The sequence below is a fragment of the Rattus norvegicus genome, chromosome 7 (genome assembly GCF_021556685.1).
Source record: "Rattus norvegicus strain SHRSP/BbbUtx chromosome 7, alternate assembly SHRSP_T2T, whole genome shotgun sequence".
Lineage (NCBI taxonomy): Eukaryota > Metazoa > Chordata > Mammalia > Rodentia > Muridae > Rattus > Rattus norvegicus.
In genome coordinates, this window is record NC_141540.1 from 119,328,808 (window position 1) to 119,334,807 (window position 6,000).

Genomic DNA, 6,000 nt, shown 5'->3' on the forward strand with positions numbered 1-6,000 from the left:
AACCTGGTGACGTCGAGTTTGATCTCTGGGACCTGTAAGCTGTCCTCTGACCTCTCTATTCATGCCTTGTGGCCCACCCCTCAGTGCTTTGCTCTCTGTCTGGGAATGTCGGCTTCCTGGGACCAGCTGACTGGAAGCCTCAGGGCCTCTGTGCAGTCTATCCCACTCCACTCAGAGCTTCATTCCCGACTGGCAGCTGGCACACTCTGTTGTTTCTCCAATGTGTTGGGGAAGGGTGGGGCTCCCCACTCCAAAAGTGACAGTTCTCTAGGGCTCTGTCCCTATCCTTCTTACCTGAGTGCCCCCATGCTGAACACAGTCTTTCTGTGATTGTCGCACAGGAGGCCGCTTCTATGGCCAGAAGGGGGAATGCACACAAAAGCCTCTTGCCCTCTCCAGTAGTTTCTATAACGGTGCAGCCTGACAGCTCCCTGTGTTGCAAACTATAAAGTGCTGTGCCACTGGTTTTGACTCCATACGGAGGCCAGTCACCTCCTCCAGGTAACTTTGGAGTGTTATCACCAACACCTCAAAGGGGCCTTTGTGGCTGGCACACAGCAGCCTTAAGAAGACACCTGCTGCTGGTGGCCCACGGGACAGAGCCGAGAGCCCTTCACGGAGAGATGGGACTGGCTAGGCACATTGACCGAGGTTGGGTGAGGTCGGGATGTCTGGAGCCTCCAGAACATTTCAGAGTCCCTGCACCTCTGAGCTCTTCTGTGAGTTCCCACAATAGCACCTGTCAAGTTCTGTAAAGGGAGCTAGCGAGAGAGAAGGTCCTTCTGTTTATACCTTCTGAGGCCAAGTGTCCCAAAGGGACATTCCTGGGTCTCTCAGGTGGCAGAGGGACAGGCAGGTGGACCTTTATGTCAGGAGATTACATTTGGAGTCTGACTAGAAACAAATTACACATCAGGGAGCCAGGAACCAGAGCCTGCCTCAGAAACACAAGGGCTTGGGGGTGGCTCTGTTGGTGATCTACAGTTTGGAAACTCCGTTGGATACTCAGGGTCTGAGTTCACTTTCAGAGCCCACAAAAAGAATCTGGGTGTGATGGCGAGGGCTTGTAAGCCCAGTGCTGGGGATAGGGTGACCCTGTAAACTCCAGACAGGTGGCTACAATTCCAGAACACCCTGTTTAAAAACTAATGAATAATCAAATGGATAAATTCGTAATCTAAAGACTCTCTCCTCTCCAAAGACTGCAAGCTTCCTTTGCAAGGAATGTGAGACCCAGGCGCAATGCCTTTTAGGCAGAAATAAAATACTGAGTGTCTCTGTAACATCTACATTCTGAAAGAGCCTTTCTCAGGTTGGCCCCACGTCGTGAAAGTGGTCTCTCTAACCTTGTTGACAAAGTGCGGAGGCTTGTGACAACTGGGGAACAGCCCTTCTGCAGCTGACCCCTGCTCCAGTGTGGGCTTTCTCAAGGAAGCCGAAGCACTGCCATTTCTCATTCCACAGCGGCTCGCCAGACAACCTTCTCCAGAGCAATCTGCAGAACTGATCGTTCTCTGCTCATTTCTTGAGAGTTCACAGATGTGAGCCTGACAGAGAGAGAGAGGAGAGAGAGTGACAAGTGGCTTGAGACCTGGAGAAGCTGGAGCAATCAGAGATGGGAACTGGCTTCTTGCTGGAGAGCAGCCAAGTCCGCACGGTGGGTGTTGCGGTGAATACAGAATGTGATAGAACGTTCTCTGTTTCCCAGCATGACTGTCAAAAGCCTGCAAAGTCGGAACTACTGCCATGCTGGTTCGTCGGCTGCAGAGTCCTTCCAGTCCTATAGACACTGCAGAGAACTAGCTGCTTTCCCCGGAGGGTCCTGACCTAGGTGACAGCACATCTGGGCTGAGACCCATCCAGACTCTTGGGCTCTGGGGTGAGCCCAGAGATCAACATCATCTTGACCTGGGGCCTCTCCAAGTTCACCCTCAGCAAGGAAGGGGTTCCCATAGCACCTCTAGGGAGGGGATTGATAAGCTGGGGAGTGGCAGGAGCAAGGGCTGGGACCTCCACCCCATGTTGGTACATTTGCCTGGGCAGCGACTTGGGGGATAGCCCAGCTGTAAGGAGGAAGCTGCTGCATTTAAATCCATCTCTCTGCCCAGTATCCATGGCAGGCTCTCCACTGGGGCAGCCCCTGGCTCCCTGCTGGGCTGTGATGGCTTCAGAGCTAGTGATCAAGAGCCTTCACAAAGTAGGCTGGGGTCTTTAGGGTGGGAAGTGAGGGAGGGAACGTCTCTGCATCTGCTATGTCACCTCTCTACCTACCTGAGATTGTGGAAGCAGGAGCAGACAGTCCTCCACTAAGGAGCACTGGGAATGTGGCAGGGGAGGACAGCGTCCTCCACTACGGAGCACTGGGAATGTGGCTGTTACTGCCACCCAGTCATCTGGAAGACTCCTGTCTGTAGCCACAGAACGCTTTCGTCCTTCAGTGAAGATGCTGTTGCTTGCATGACGCCCGTTCCCTCGCCTGCTAGTTTCTCAGGGCTCCTCTGACAAATGACCACAAATGTGCTTCCTTAAGTGACAGAAATTGAGGGTCTAGGCTCTGGAATTCAGATGTCTGAGATCAAGGTACTGGGGCCACCTTCCCTTCGAAGGCTCCCAGGAAGCACGTTATTGCCTTTGCCGGCTTCCAGCAATTCCTGGCCATCCTGGGCTGTGGCTGTGACCCTTTTACTCTCCAACTCCAGATCACACAGCCCTCTCCCACAAGGGTTTCACTTTTACTCTTTGTCGGGTCATTGGTTCAAGGCCCACTCTCATCCAGGTATCCTCACCAACAAAACCCTTACCTGAATGCCATCTGCAATCTACCTAAGTTTTATTCCTGTTATGATCCCAGATCTGCAGATCTGGGGGGCATGCTTCTTCAGGGAATGTTTTGTGTGTGTGTGTGTGTGTGTGTGTGTGTATGTGTATGTGTATATGTGGTGTATATGTGTGTATGTGTTGGTGTGCGTGTGTCTGTAAGTGTGTGTATGTGTGTGTATGTATGTGTATATGTGTGTTTATGTGTGTGTATGTGTGTATATGTGTGTGTATGTGTGTGTGTATATGTGTATGTGTTCCTGTGCGTGTGTGTGTATGTGTGTGTATATGTGTGTGTATGTGTGTGTGTGTGTGTGTGTGTGTGTGTGTGTGTGTGTAGGTCTGTACCTATGGTAGCCAGAGGTTGACATCACATGTCTTCCTCAATCATTATCCACCTTAGTAAAGATTTTCAATTTTTATTTTGTGTGAATATTTTTGGATTTTGTTTTGTTTTGTTGTTGTTTCCTTGCCTGAATGTTGTAAGTGTACCATGTGCTTGCAGTGCCCATAAAGGCCCAAAGAGCACATTGGATCCTCTGGGACTGGAGTTTCAGATGTTTGTGAGCCACCATGCGGGTGCTGAAACCGAACCCAGTGTTCTGCGGCCGGTGCCCTTGACTCCTGAACCATCTCCTCACCCGCGACAAACACCATGGTCGGAAGCAACAGGGGACGAAAGGGTTTATTTTATCTTACAGCTTCTAGTCTAATACGCAGCGGAGTCGCCAGCAGGCAGACTCAGACAGAGGCCACGGACACAGCCTGCTTTCTGAAGTAATCCAGGACCACCTGCTTCAGGGAAGGCTCCGCCTACAATGGGCTGGGCCTTCCCACACCAATCACTAGTTAAGAAAATGCCCCACCCATAGGCTTTGCCCACAAGTCAGTCTTATGGAGGTGTTTCCTTAATAGCAATTTCAACTTCTCTGATACATAGCTTGTATCAATTTGACACAAAGCCATCCTGCACACCCTCCGACCATTTTTTTTTGAGACAGTATTTCACTGATGCTAGATTGGCTATAGATCAGCTTACTGGATTCTCCTGCCTCCGGCTCTCCCAGCCTTAGGACTGCAGGCGTAAGACACCACAGTTGCTTTTTAAAAACAAAACAAAACAAAACAAAACAAAACAAAACAAAACATGGATATTGTTACCTGAACTCAGAGAGTCATGCTGTGTGGCAAACATTTCACCAACAGTCATCTCCTCAGCCCTTGGGCGTGCTCTTTGATTGTTGTGGTATTGGCTAGACTTAGCTTTGCTTCCTGTGTTAACCACAGCCACTTAACTAAACCAGAGTCTGTTCCCCTCTGACACACTAACCATCGAGGTCAGCAGCTTCCAGAAGCCACCAGAGACTACATCTTTCTCACATAACTGTGGTGGCCATGCCTTCCTTTAGTCCCTCACAGTGAGAAGGGCAGTGTCACCTCTGGGTCCTGAAGCTGCATGGGGCTGGGATGGGGAGGCCAAGTCCAAAACCTTCTGTACTTCACCTAGGGACTTCTCATGGATAAAACTGTTGTCTACTCAGAGGTGGAGTCCCCCATACTCCCGGAGCACATTGCTGCTCCATATCGAAGCAGAGTTCTTGTGGAAAGATAGGAGGGGAGCAGGGTATGGTGGTGGGACCTGGGTGTGGGGCACATGGCCATGGTCCAGCAGTTGGGAGCAGACGTAGGATGCTCTCAAGTTCCAGGTCAATCTACACTATGGAGCTCAGCTTTGTCCCAAACACAACAAAAAGAAAATTTAAAAATCATCAATGAGCTGGCAGCCGTAATAAGTAGCAGGAAATAATGTAATATCGCCACTTGCAAAATGTCTTTGATTTTCATAACTGCCCCGGGGAAGAAAAGATTAAAACCATTAGTGTACGCTTCCATTGATGTACCTATGACCTTCTGAAGGTCACTGTCACAAAATATAATGTGATGAGGGGGTACCTGCAGACTCACACCAACAGGCGCCCATGAAACAGAACTGGTAGAACGGGATTTATTTGGGGGAAAAGAAGGTAGTGAGGATCTGGGGAAAGGGTAGAGGCAGACAAACGGACATGAAGACAGGCGGACAGACAGACAGGGACACAACCCTGAGGGCAGAGAAAGGGGGGCACAAGGGAGAAGGACAGAAATGGGGAGAGGGAGACTGGCTGGGAATGTGGTGGGAACAGAGAGTTGGAGTGGCAGACAACCTTTTATACACAGCCCACCTAGTGCGCCTGGCGGTGGCACGCGATGACATAAGCTAGGCCCCTGGGAGGAGCCTAGTGGAATTGTCTGAAGCCAACAATTACCCCCGTGTACCCGTCCCATGTCTTCCCTTAACCTCTTCCCATCCCAGATTGCAACAGTCTCTTTTCGTCTACCCAAGCCTGGCCCTGTGGGGTCCCCTCACCCGGGAAGCTTATCAGACACCATTGAAAGCACTAGCTGGCAGTGAAACCACCATAGGGGTCAGGGAGAGAGCGAAGGCACACATGAGACTAGCCACCCAGATAGAGAAACCCGAGAAATGCCATCACACGCACTCTGTCCTCTCACTCGATGACATTAGCACAGGAGAGCCCTTCCTGGCTGATGCTGTCCATGGTGAGTGAGTCAAGTCAGAAAGGAGAAATCCCAAAGGGCTTGGGCACTGTCTTCTCGATGTCGGGTGTCCTCCATATTAGACCTGCGCTGTGTAATAAGTACCAAAAGGATCCATCTAGTCGGTGGTCAGCAGGAGATGAACTGGAGTTTTAGGGTCCATAAGCTGGCTCAGATATAGCGCCTCAGGGCTAGGAGGAGTGTACGCTCATGACAGCTCATCTGCAGGCTAAATCCCTCCAACAAGTGTCCTCATCTCCTCTGCATACCTCTCCTGACAGGAGGCTCACTTCCTTGAAGGACAGCTTGTCTTCCAGGTCAGCAGCTACAGGGTGGGCCAAGCTTCTTGGCATGCTAAAGGGCTGTGGCCTTTAAACTCTATCACTCATCCTGATTTGGTGCTCATGGAACCACACAAAACAAGCTCACAGATCACACCCTTCCCCAAGTAAGGCTTAACAAAGCGTCCTTGTTAGTCCGTGATATCTTTGTTTTAAGAGTTACTTTGTTCAAAAAAGACCAACTAGACACTCCCTTGTATTTGGTACTTGGGGCCCAGCACCGCATGGGTCGCATTCCGCCCCA